Consider the following 14582-nt stretch of genomic DNA (forward strand, 5'->3'; position numbering starts at 1 on the left):
ACATCTCCACTGCTCCCTGCTTTTCCCTCTATAATTTGAAAAAGTAACTTTTCAGTTTTTCATAATTGTCGTTTTTTTATTCCTCTGTGGTTCATCAGATGCAATGTTCTCTGCCGGTAAAAAATGACTCTGCAAACTTCAATCCACCTAGCAAATGTCTGCTCATTTTTAAAGACCCAGCTCAAATTTCACTGTAAGTAAGCTTTTCTTGAGCAATTTCATGCAGAAATTCTGTATCATCCCTTAATGTTTTACATACTTTTATACTAGTCCTATCTTTTTACATACTTTTATAATAGTCCTATCACAGAGTATTCAAATGGATTGTTTATGAGTGTATCTCTCTTCAGTGAATTTTAAGTTCTTTGAAGACAAGTGTTCCTGAAAATCTATTTCCTAGGATCTCATATTGATCGCTTGCTATACAGTAGACATTAAGTAAAGATTTCTGATATTTATGAAAAACAATGTCTCAATGACTAATTTTTTATGACTTGGTACCAACCATCCATAGGTGCTGTCTCTCAGCCTACAGCCTGCCCCAATCCTGCACTTTGATCGGGGCTTAAAGCAGAAGATGGTCATGCATTTTGGTTGACTTAGCTCCTAAGCAAAATTGGAAAGCTCAGCTAAGAACTGCTTCAAAGCATCTCCTCGTTCCACTGTCCACATCCCTCTGTAACACCATCCTAATGACAACAACAACCAAGCAAACAGCAACAAAAAAAGTAAGCTATTACCAAAAACCAGAAACCTACATTAAAGGACAAAAAGAGAGGGGGCTTTCTTTTTGAGACTGTTGTAAGCTGTGGGTAAATAATGACAAAGTATGTTATTACTGTTCCTTTTCATCAGGGCCTTATTCTTCTTATGCAAACGTTACAGTTTTATTGGCAATCAAAATAGTTCAGAGATATGTACAGAAACATGTCTCCTATACATATTTAATTCTACCTTCTAAAGTAACCAATTATCAATTTGGCATCTATCCCCACATATTTGCTTTTAATGTGTTAGGAGTGTATTTGGAATGCACTGCTTTTTTTTTTTTTTTTGATATTGAGATTCCAACATGATTATGCAGCCTTCTTTTTTAGATTTTGCTTTTCTCTTCCTTTTCCAATTATGAACTAAAGTCTGAAACATGTCAGAACTAGCATTCCTAGAGGGTAGCTAATGTTTGATGACTTTCTTCCTCCTTAACTAAACACTGAATGTGACGTATTTTGCCCCACTTTGCAGCTCTTCAGTCAAGCAGGAGATCAAATAGGATTATAATTTCTTCACTTCAAAGAATGCCATTTTACACAATAACAACTTGCAAAACTGAAACAAGTCTGATTAGGTTCTCTCCCACTCCTCCCATAACCCTGTTTCTCTTTCTTTCTTTTTCTATTTCTCACGTATATGCAAACACATGTTTACCTAGAGGCAGAAGCAATGTCTCTACTCTGAAGTTCACTCTTTGTCCATCTTCAATTTTTTTCAAAGGTGGTTCTACTTAAGGAATACTTTATTTAGTGAAGCACAGCTTACTAACTCATTCACCACAGGAAGGGACAATGCTTTACCATGTTCCCCTTAATAAATGACATGTTGTACACTGTAAGTACCAAAGAAATATTTGTTGAAATGAATGACTGAATTTCACACCACATCCATCCTGCCTTAGCTTCCTTTACAGATTATGAAGTCCATGGTATTTTGATATTTATTTTCCTCCTTTGATGATGGTCATTGCTTAAAGTATTTCTAATGAAGCCATGTTAGTTCCATTTAAAGCCATATAATTTATAATCAATGTTTGAATTTTACTTGGAAATTATGTCAGGAAGAACTTTATAAATATTTATATTTGACACAAAGTTTAAAATAACAAGTGGGAAGAAGAAACAGCAAGTAGAAACTGCAGATCAATGGTGGTAGTGGTGGTCATACAACACAAGACACATTTTCTCACGCAAGCAGAAATACACAGGCTTGAAAGATATTTATTTTCAGTTTATGTTCAGTCTTCCCATTTTTCCCTATGATTATACTCTCATATTTAGATTCCTTTTCTTTAAATCTATGTTGTCTTTTACCATTATTTATATTCTACAGTGCTCCATTCTGCTTTCTACCCATTTTGCTTTCTACTTTTTTTAAATTCCTCCCCAAATATGTGCAAGATTTTTAAAAGTAACAGAAATACTGTCATATCAAAAATAAGTTAAACAATTACCTAATACTCATGTTTCATAACATAACAGACATGTCTATCATTTCCTCTTTCTTTTTATATATATTTGTGCCTTTGTAATGCAACTAAAGGTGGCAATAGAGGGTTTTTTTTTAATGCTTATTTATTTATTTTTGAGAGACAGAAAGAGAGAGAGTGCAATTGGGGAAGGGGCAGAGAGAAGGAGAAAGAGAATCCTAAGCAGGCTCTGTGCTGTCAATGCAAAGCTCAGTGCGGGGCTCAAACTCACTCACAAATTGTGAGATCACGACCTGAGCCAAAATCAAGAGTCCGATATTTAACTGACTGAGCCACCCAGGTGCCCCAGAACATAAAGAGATTTAATTATTTTTTCCCTAAAATTTCATTTTATAACTGAGGAAATTGAGACCCCAAAATGCCAAATATCTTATCGACAGTTATATAGTTAGTTTGAGCAGATCCTGAACTACAGACATGTCTACTGACATTCAGTCTGTGTTTTATCCACTACACTTCATTATCTTTCAAATAAATCCAGTATTTTTCCCCATTCACTTAATTTGGTACCATGGTTTAAGTTGATATTAATATTAGATGTTTGTTATAAAAATAAAATAATACATTTTATTAAAAGGTAATAGTTTGGCTGTATGTGTCTCTAATAAGAAAAAACACAATCTATGATATTCATAACTTTATATTTTGTAAAATAATAACCCGATATTTAATAACTTCAATACTGCCAGGCAAATACTAGTTTATCATAGTTTCTAAATTATGCCAATAAAATAATAATAGTTCTTATTAAACATGAAGGAAAGTAATAAGATATTTTTGACACATCCCTCATAGGCTGCAATAGAAAGAACCACACACACACACACACACACACACACACACACACACACACACACACTGTTTTAAATTAATGCTCAGAGGTGCACTAGAAGTATTTTTATTATATAAAGCTCCAAACATTGGGACAAAAGAGAAGTCAACTATAAAAATAGATGATGTTTGTTACAGTTACCACTGGCATTTTTGAAATTATCTAAATTTTCTACACAATCTAAAGGAAGTGATTTACTTTATCATTTACTTTACTGACGAGTCTGTCAAAGATCTTATTCTAAATATTTTTCCCAATAGCATGACATAAATACACTTATTTCCTTCTGTGACCTCTACTGTTAAATTATCTAAGTTTACTAGAATATTTAACACAGCTCTTGGCTTCTTAGGAAGAAGGGGATGTTATAGCATCTGTTTAGAACTGTTTAGAACTATAAAACTTAATAACAAATTAGTTGTAAAATTTCAGTAAGAACTTGATTCTAACTTTAAAATCTTAAAAAGGGTTGCTTCTCCTTCCAAAATTTTAAAGTAGGCACCAAGTTCTTATTGAAATTTTACACATACACATACATATTCATATGCACATGTGTATATGTGTGTATATGTATATCATTAGTGGTAGCAGACCTAGACAGTAGACTTATAGCTTAGCAAAACCACCGTTTCCTTCTGCTAGGCTGTTTTGTCCTTTCCTGTTAACATCCTCAGTGCTTTATACTTTCTCAGCAATGGTTTTGACCTTGCCCTTTACGTTTTAAATCACAGCATGCACATGAGTACTAGTAAGGGCCACTAAAAACCAGAATTTGGTTTTTTTGAATGCTTTAAAAAATTAAAATGACTTAAATTACACATTAGCAAAGTATAGGTTTTGAGTTCACAGAAAACTGTGCTAAGAAATATTTTCCAGAAAAAGAAAATATGGAAGAAGATAAATTAAATATATACTGTAACCTCATGCAGACACTCAGGTATCGTTTTCTGATTTAATAGTAATAAAATCTATGCCACTAGCCCACAAAATATTTCGATAAAGACTTATTGCAATTTACAAAACTATGCGATTTTGTATATAGATTCAAGAAAGTTTCGTTGCTGTATACATTTATTTGAGCATTTTACAATGTGGAGTACAAGATACTTATCATGGATATTCAATAACCCCTTGCCTTAATAAAATAACATAATAGTTTCTTTTATCAGCACAGTGTAGGATTAATTCTACATGTAAAAACCAAATGTTTGTGAAAACATTTTTTAAAGAAGAAAGCGCTAATTCCAAGCAATTAAGTTTCTTCATTTGGTTATTCAGCAGATGTATCTTAACAATTAGACCGACTGGAAAAAAGACTGGAAAAAGTTCAGTGCTCTTCAAATTGATGTTTACATCCTTTGAGAATGGGACAGGGTACTTGCTTGCTAGGAAGCTGCTTAAGTTTGGATTTGAGGTGAAAGTAGAAGAAATGTTCATGTATTTGAGGGCATTCTATGAAAACTGTCTACATATGTCTCAATTCGTAATACTACTTACTGGTAATACCTACCACTTGTCTTTTTTACCTGCTGATCACCATGTTAATTGCTCATTAGGATCATCTCATTTAATGCATACAACTCCTAATAAGCATGTTTTACATGAGAAAACTCTATTTCACATATAAGAAAACTGAGATTCAGAGAGGGTATGTATGGCAAGATCATATGTTGAGTGACAACAAAGGAATTTGATCACAGATCTCATGAACCCCAACAGTAGTGTTTAATAGGGAAAAATATAGGGGGAAGCATTAAAGCCACTAAAATACACAAATAATAGAAAAATAAGGCTAAAATTTGTGATTATTTTAGAACATGTGAAGAGGATAAAATTAATTCAATTACTTCAAGTAATTAATTCCAGCACTAATAAGGGACAATTCAATTAGAAGAGGGATAGTAAAGTCACCTTTCCAAGTGTCCTATCTAGCCTACATTATGCTCAAAGATTCTATATGTATTTTAGAAAATAGAGATAAGAACCTGAAAATGTACACCATTTCATTTCTTTGTTATTACTCTCTTTCCCATAGAAAAACTAATACAATTTCTTAATGCTGGGGTCTTGTAAGGAACCAATCACTCTTTGAAGGAGGTAGAACAGCTTGTTTTCTCACCAATTCTAAATGGCAGAACTCATTAAACCATTATGCAGAAACCATTATGTGCAAATGCTACACAATGGTAAGTACACATGTATCCTTAATTACTTATCTATAACAAATTTACATTGCCCTATTAGGGATCACTTTCTAGAATTCTCCAGCCATGAAAAGAATCCCACATATATTTCACTCAGCAATGGTTTGCCAACAGACTAGCTGGTATGTGTTGTGCTTGGTTAAGCATTCCCTTCTGTTTCTATTCTTCATAGTTTGGCAACTAAGCTTTACTGGTTGACATATGGAATTTACAATCAAAACTACCTCAAATGAGCTCTTTCAGTAAACCTTAATGAAGAATGATGCAATCCAAGAAGTACAAAAACATCTTGGACTCATTTTTTTTTTTTTTAGAAAACTATCAAAATACCAGCATTTAATGTGATTATAATTCTTCTACTTCCATAATTGAAATTAATTAACAGACAATAACAATTTCCAGACAGAAACATCAGGGCTGAAAGATATACTAAAACTGATACACAAGGTTTTCCATACTGGGTAGTAAGACAGTTAAAAATCACTTTTACCATGTTAGTGCTGACATTCCATTTTGATGCAACAAAGACTATGTTACTCATTTTGGACTTTAATGGTGATTCATTTGTTTTTCTTGAATATCCACAATAGAAAGGCTAATGAATTGGCTGACTTTTATCATGGCAACTGAACTCATTCACAATACAGGTAAAATACACAAGTACACACAAACATGCACTTACACACATGATGGAAACTGTTGAGTTGAAAGAGACAGAGAGAGAGAGAGAGAGACAAAAAGAGAGCACAAGCCATGAGTATAACTGCTTATATTTTTAAACACTATACCTTAGAATAGAATAATACCTCAGTTGTACACATTTCAAACACATTCCTTCGTTTGATTTGAAAAATTTAGGCAGTGATAAAAAAAAACTAATTTCTTCACATATGGAATCCACACAGAAACAAGCCCCATATTGAGAAAAAATATTTGGGAGACACATTTCTGATAAAGGACTCGTATCCAAAATACGCAAACAACTCTTAAAATTCAACAATACGAAAGCCGATAACCCGACTGAAATATTTTCAAGATATTTGAGTACCAACAAAGATACACAGATAACAAATGAACACACGAAAAGATTATCGATATGATTTGTCATAGGGAATTGTAAACTAAAAAAAAAAAAACAGTGAGATACCACTACACTTTAATTAAAAAGGCTAAAAGCTAGGAAACTGGCAATTTCAAATACTAACAAGGACATGGAGCAACAGGAACTCTCATTCGGTGCTAGTGAGAATGAAAAATGACACAGCCGCTCTCAAAAATAGTTTGGCAGTTTTCTACAAAGCTATACAGAGTCTTACCATAAGATTCAGTAATGGTACTCCTGGGTATGTAATCAAATGACACAAAAATTGGTGCATGAATGTTTATAACAGCTTATTTACAATTTCCCAAAACGGAAAGTAACCAAGATGCCCTTCAACAGAAGAATGGACAAGCAAACTGTGCTACATCTTTAGTGGAATATTCTTTAAAAATAAAAAATAATCATCAAGTAATGAACATATATTAGATGAATCTTAAATGCCTATTGTTAATTGGAAGAAGTCAGACTCAAAAAGATTACATATCCTATGGTTCCCTTTATGACAATTTCTGAGAAGGCATACTAGAAAGGCACTAAAAACATTAGGATAGGCCAGAGGTTCTGGATAAGAGGTAGCACTAACAAGGTGAAACACAATGGATTTTTTTTAAAGATGATGAAACTATTCTCTATAATACTGTAATTGTGGAGATACGACATTATGCATTTGTCAAAATCAATTGAACTTTGCATCACAAAGAGTGAACCTTAATATATGCAAGTAAAAACAATTAGGAGGCTGGGTGTCTCTCAAAATGGATGCAGAGAATGACAAAACCATCTGTCTTATGAAAAACCTCACTGAAGAAATGTGGTAGACAGGTACTCACCTAAGTAACTCTGGAAAGGAATGGAGTCTTTATGACTAAAAGGAAAAAAAAAAAGCACTGCATTCTAATTGATACGGGTGTTTCCCACAGCAATATGCACTAGAAATTATTTTTCTGTCATACACACGCATGCACACACACACTGCAATTGAACAATTAAGTAAAGCTAGGAAAATGGTATTAGCTCCTCATGGATAGAAAAAGGGGAGAAGGGAGAGGCTACTCATTAAATTAAAGGGCTCTGTCTCTTGAAGGAGAGGAAGAAAAGAGCAAGGGAAGGAGAGCAAGGATGCCTCTTTCTCTCTACTTTGGAATGAGATGAGACTTCATAGCATGTGACTACATATCTACTACATGTGTCTAGGGAAATGGACTGGTGAAAGATTAAGGTACACATGTGACAGAAGGAACTAGAAACTCAAACCATGGCTGAGCTGACTATGCTATGGAAATTTCTCTAGAACAAGCCACTGTCTGCCCCAAGAGGCAGAACCATAAGGTTAGAAGTTAGGCATAACATCTTTTAGAGTAAAGCAAGATGCTAGGGATCCCGGAGATGGTGGCAATGAAGGAACAACAGGAAACATGGAAAATATAGGCCTTGTACTACATGCTTCTATTAAAAACCACAGTGGTGGCAACAATTTAACAAAATAGAGTAGTTAAGATAATTTCTACATTATTTTTTATCTAAATTTATTGTATCCTTAATAGATTCCTGAGGTTCTGAGTGGCACTATAATATTTTGAATATATTTGGACTTTGTATCCAAACAACTGTGTTCAAAAACTTGCTCCATTCTAAGTTTCATCATCTGTGAATGGAAAAAAGGCAAAAATATTGATAAATCTATCATAGATTCCTTGTGAGAATTAAAAATGCATATACTAATAACAGTTCAGCCATCCTAGGATTATTATAAGAATTACATGTGTTGATACATATAAAACACTTAGAACTTGGACTTGCACATTTAAGGACTATATGCTATTTACTATTGTTTTTATTCTTTTCATCATCATCATCATCATCATCATCATCTTAATTATCTTCTGAGATACGGTTTTACTACCTGCAGTCTTCGTTTTATGCTGCCAGGCTTTCCTTCATACTGACACCAAAGTAATAATTTAGAAAGGCAATGTGAGTCGCACTACGTGCCACTTTATGATTATCTGGGAAAAGTTAACTGACTTCAGCAAAAGAAAAGCGTGTTTATGTGGTTTCTTAGGCTATTCATGATTTATCTTCTGAGCATCTCTTCAGATTCATATCCTACCTTTCCCGCAACATGCATCTTCAAAGCTAGCCATAGCGAGCCTGTTGCTGCCTCCTAAACCCGCTACATTTCATCTTCCCTTTGTGTCCAGGGCAATGCTTCACTCTGTCTAGAAAGATATCCTTCAGCTGCTGGACCCTCGTTCTCATCCAGGACTCTCCCGAGACAGCACTTCTCAGGAAGCCTTCTTACTCCTTTTCTATGTGGGCATATGTTTGTGTACCCCAGTATCATCTGCACATGCTTCTGATTCAGTTTTTATAACACTATATTGCTCTTTTGGGTTGTCTGTGCCTAGAGGTTTAATGTATATTTAGGGATAAAACAAAGAAAGAGAGGGTCATGGTCTGAGGCCAGGATAATAGGGAATTAAAAATTACTACCATATAACTATGAAGCACTCAAGTTTTATAGAGCTTCAAAATGTCTTTTAAATCCTCCAAATTCAGTATGCAAAAAAAGAGCACAATTATGTAATTTTTTTATATTAACCTAGTTTTTTTTTTTTTTTTTAAGTAAATGGGCAGCATTTGGTGGGACCTAGATTTTCCACCATTGGAGTTGGGAGGTTATATATAAACAATAGGCTAGAATGTTCTGTGTGGTAATAGATTAGAATTGGAAACATCAATATTAGCTCATGTTTAGCTTAATATGGATCCAGATGATTACATACAGAAATATTTATAGATATATGTTAGTATACACATATGTAATTCCTTATTCTTGCATATGAGAGGGCCTAGAAGTAATATCACCTCAGGAGCAGTGAGTACACTTAGCACCTGTCTCTTGTTTTGTAATTCATTCTCCAATAAAAGGAACAAGGGATCCTTAAAGAAATGGCTAATTCTAGGGGTGCCTGGGTGGCTCAGTCAGTTAAGCATCTGACACTTTATTTCAGTTCAGGTCATGATCTCGCAGTTCATGAGTTCAAGCCCTTAGTCAGGCTCTGTGCTTACAGTGTGGAGCCTGCTTGGGATTATCTCTCTCCCTTTCTCTGTCCCTCCCTTGTACGTGCCATCTCTCCCTCAAAATAAATAAAAACTAAAAAAGAAAAAAAGAAAGAAAGAAATGGCTAATTCTAGGAGTGGGACAGGAAATATACAAGATGAACCACCTTGAACTGCCAGAAAGAAAATGCTACAAACAAAAACATATACACCATGATGGAATATCTCAAAGGGACACAGAAGCCATCTAAAAGATATGCTAGTTGATTTTTGACATGTATATGCATACATACATGTGTGTATTTGTGACACAACATAAAAAACTGGAAATCATTAAATATGAAGCTTCTTATAAAAAGCTTAATTTCCTAAAAAACTGTTTCAAATCTCTATGTTCTTTGAATACAGCCTGAGCTTCAGTATTTCTATCTCAGAAGGAAGTATCACATCAGATTGTATTAAAAAATAAAATTTTATAAGAAAGTCTCCTATACATAATTCCAAGTTTTACCCAACTTCCATTCTTCACAGCTCCCAGCCCCACATGAAATTCATACAATTATTTAAAACAAATTTCAATTTGACAGGTATAAATTATTGAAAAGAATATATTTAAAGCAATTTTCTAGAAATCTGTGGAGTAAGATTAGCTAGACAAATCATATATCTGTATTTAGCTTAGTTTACATTTAAACATTTTTTTCCTAACAATAGCTGTTACAGAATTTATAGAAAAAAAAAAGCACCTCATGGTATTGCAGGCAAAGGTAACTTAGTTGTTGTGTCTGAACTGTGCTTTGGGGGTCCTATTTAACATTTACAAATAAGCAAGATTTATCACCCTTGGTCTAACTCTCATTCTCAGGACAAATCCCCTGTAGCTATTTAGGCATTTCTAAGTGGTTTCAATTTGCATCTAACCATTTTCCCATTTAGAAATAGAAGTACGAGAGCGATTATTTTGTTCACAGTATAAAGTCTAATTATATGATTAAATGATTATACCCTACAAAAATGTTAAAGCCCCAAATATGAAAAACCCGTACTCTTAGAGCTTCAATTTCAGTAAGATTTCTGTTGAGGGTACACAATGCTTTTTTAAGAAATACAATAGCATAACTCCGAATGCAATTAGAATTTTATTACCATCTGTAAGGTAAAATAGTGACTTAAAAGTCAGATCAGATTTCTATAATACCTAATTCTACAAAAATACTAGTCTGGAAGGATTGGCTCTATTCTTCAACTCATACATGAGATCATATTTCTGCAAAAACAAAAAGTCATATTGCCATAAGTTTATAACTTCTGAATTTTTGAAATATATTTTAAAGGACTGTTGAAGGGCAAAAAGGACGTTTTCTGGTTCTGCTACAAAAATGGAGGAGGGATCACTCACTGCTTTTCCAATCAAACGAAATGGCACAGCAGGGAAGATATTTCAGGCAAGAGAGTTTATCTGAAGGAACAGCTCCCTGATTAGAACAGTAGTGATAAATCAGCCACACAATGTTCTCTAGTGCAGAGCCCTGCTTTAGTCCCTCAAACAAACGGAAACTCCATTAGTCTTGAAGTAGTAGCTGATGGTACAATGAAAGGGAATTTGGTAATCCATAGAGTTTAAGGTATATGTGAATATTTTATTTCTTCTAAAGCTTTTTAAAAATAGTTTCTTCCCAGAAGTTTTCAACAAAAGACTTAAAGTTCATTCAAACACACCATAATATTTGAGTCTAAATATTTATAAATTTATTGTTTTTAATATAAGTGATTGACAGCATAAATCCTTGTTCTTTGAAGAGGTTTCCCAACAGAACCCAAATGATCTTCTAACAGAAAATGTAAAGTGTACCACAGAAAAACTTTTGGCTAGGCTAAAGATGACAGGGCATGTCTCCATATACAAAGAGAAATTAAAATTCAGGAAATTATCCAGTTAGTTCATATATCATCCTCGGGGAGAAATATTTTTTAATTGCCTAACAAATTATTTATTTTACTTTGTTTATACCTGTGCAAGGAAGAAAAATGAGAAAAAAAGATGTGTTCTTCTTACCACTTTGAGATATTTTTGTAAGAAATAAGGAGATACAGCTAAATTTATAGCTATTTCTCATTATAAAATATAAACAAAACTTACGTGTTCACTTAATGTTGCTATTATAATAAAATGTTTGATACTGGAGATTGAGAGTTATGATTTTTCCCTTGTTTTATTTTAACTTCTCACTGGTTTACAGTCATCCATTAACAAGTCTGAGATTGTTCCTCCATGGAAGGATCAAGCAAACAAATGGAGTGTTGCAGAAGACCCTCCTCTACCACAGGGAATGGCTAAACCTTCCTCACTCAATCATCTGTCTGCCTAACACAGGACCTGCAATGTATACACCAACAGCCTCTCTCCTGACTCTATTGTCAAGACATGTCCCATTTAACTGATAAAGAGTTAAGTTTTCCAAGTGAAATAAAATCTTGATAGAAATTTTGTCACAGTATTTATATATTAGAAAGTAAAGCTTTAAAAACTGGAGAAGTAAGCTATGATGGGGAAAGAGAGAAACAAAGGGAAGGATGAGCTCACAGGAAGCTTTTGGCCCTTTAAAGACAGAATAAGAAAACTGAGCACTGAAGGTAACAGAAAGGAGAAAATTCACACCAATGTGTGAAAAAAAAGATAAAATGCACCTCCAGTGGTAAACTTCTCCTCCTTTATAATGGCTTTAGTTTGCATTTTACTGTATGACGTAACAGTGAATTTATAACTGATAGGGCTGCCTGATGTCTGAGATTCTATTACTGGAGGGAAATAATGGCTACTTAGTACAGACTATGTGTCCCCATGCTGGATTGGTTTCAGCCTGTGCAATGTAAAGGAAGTAGCTTAAGTAGCTTATGTAAGTCTTGAACTGTATATAAAAAGTTATCATTCCTAATTATTTGTTTTCCATTTCCCTGTGAGAGTTTCATTCATTGCCACAAAATCCATGTACTTGTACTGCCTTATCTTAGAAGGAGTATTCTTTCAGATACCATGGAAAGGCTCTGCATTTCACCTTGGTCAATGAAATTTGAACATAACTGACATGTGTCTGGGTTGAGTAGAGGTTCTAAAAACCACTGACTGGTGTTTCTACCAGACTACTTGTTTTTGTTGTTGTTGTTTTCCTTCTGTTATGAGAATATTATGTCCCCAAAAGAAGCTAATCTCTTAGCGTGGATTCTGAAATGAAGGCACAAGAAACAGAGCCTCACATAACACCTCCAAGTTATATGATCAAATATAACATGAATAGGCCTCTAAAATTTTAGGACTGATTGTTACCGCCATATAACCTAACAAAAACTTCCAAAGCAGAGTAGATTCCTCTGTTGGGTTAGGGGTTGGTTTGACTGACCTCAGTGATTTTACTTCCACAAATCTACTACTGTAATGTATTTACAAGGAAATAGACAACTTAGAGAACTTTCACAAGTAATAGGTTATTTTTCTTAGCAAAAATGCTGATGGTAACTTATGTATAGGAATAAAACAACTATTTATAATAAAGTGAAAATTGACCTCAGTTCATTTTGGCACTAGTGTGTATATAAATCATAAGCTAATAAGCAAATGAAATATATGAGTGGATCTCTTAGATTTCAAATAATAATTTTTTACAGCCAGACACAATCTTGTGAAAGCCTCAAAAGAGTCAGTATAAATTGTGTTTCATTTTTCATACAGATGAATGGACTTTCTTTTCCCATGTTCCTCATGGATGGAATTTTGGGAAATTAGTAGGGTTTAGGAGGCATAGGAGTATCAGTTTTGGTGCAAGTTTTATTACTGTGGGTATTATGTCACTATAATGATGTCACCAATTAAGAACAAATAAAGGCACATTAATTGGATGTATCTACATAAGACACTGGTCTGTTTTTGACAAAGATTTTTAAAGTATTTCAATGAACTTCCTGAAGTTCTGAAGTTCTTTTTCTAGGTCTTATAGGCAAGGTCGTCTTAAACTTTTGTGAGATCAACAGACTACACTTTTACTAACAAGGTTACAGGTAACAGATGAGAAAAGGCATGCTAATTCAGTTAAAATCCACATTAGCTACAGAAATAAGTCACCCAACTATAGCTTACAAAGGAATCAAAGAAATTGACTATGTAAGATAGAAAATAGAAACAAAAATTGTAAATTTCCCTTCTTTAATTCAAAAACACAGTGTTTCTACAAAATTTAACATGTCCATTTAAAGATAAATCCCAGAACTCTATTTAAATGTCTTATATCTTAAATAAATTTTTAAAAAACTCTGTTTTCCAGAAAGGTATAGAATTGAAAATTATTTAATAAAATCCACATGAATAGTGGCTCCATTTTTTTCTTCTTAATTGCACTTTGGTACTATAACATGAAAAATGAAATAGATGTTATGGACAAGTCATGTCAAAATTAAAACTAAATAAATTCCTTTCTCCCCCTCAATGATCTGGTTATTTTAGATAAAATTCTGTTTATGGCTCAAATCATTCAGGTAATTCCTTACACTGTATTCAATTGTTCCCTATTAACTACTAAAAACTAACTGGTAAGCCATGCTTTCAACACTGCTTTGCTTTGTTCATCCTAGACTTCCAGTAGAAATTGGGTTACCACGGAGCAAATGAAGCCTGGTTTCAGGGCCCCTCGGATGTGACTCACTTCTATGGCTGAAGGGAGAAGCTCTAGTTTTGTCCCCACATGGTCACGTGTTATTTAACAATGTGCAAAATTAAGATATTTTAATGACAGTTAGTTAAGACAGCGTGTCTTTCCACTCAGACTTTTCCCATCCCATTTCTCATCACGTTGGTTGGTTGTTGAGTGGCCAAAGGGATTTTCTTGTGAGTGATATTACATTCTTTTAAAAAGGGCTTCCAAAACTGCCTAAGACTATGGCTCTACAAAATCTGGATTTCACTTCTGGTTTCCAGTCATCGCTACAATTATCTCTGTATTCCAGCCAAACTGAGATACTGCTCTGTGACGGGAACCTGTTTACTTTTACACGGATAAATTCCAGTGTCATCTGAGATCCAAATTAAAAATTACATTCTGCTTGAAGTCTGCTCCTCATGCCTCAAATTTA

Source organism: Lynx rufus, unplaced genomic scaffold, assembly GCF_022079265.1.
Source record: "Lynx rufus isolate CCGP_SWC_20201006 ecotype Redwood Valley unplaced genomic scaffold, mLynRuf1.p SCAF_4, whole genome shotgun sequence".
NCBI classification, from domain to species: Eukaryota; Metazoa; Chordata; class Mammalia; order Carnivora; family Felidae; genus Lynx; species Lynx rufus.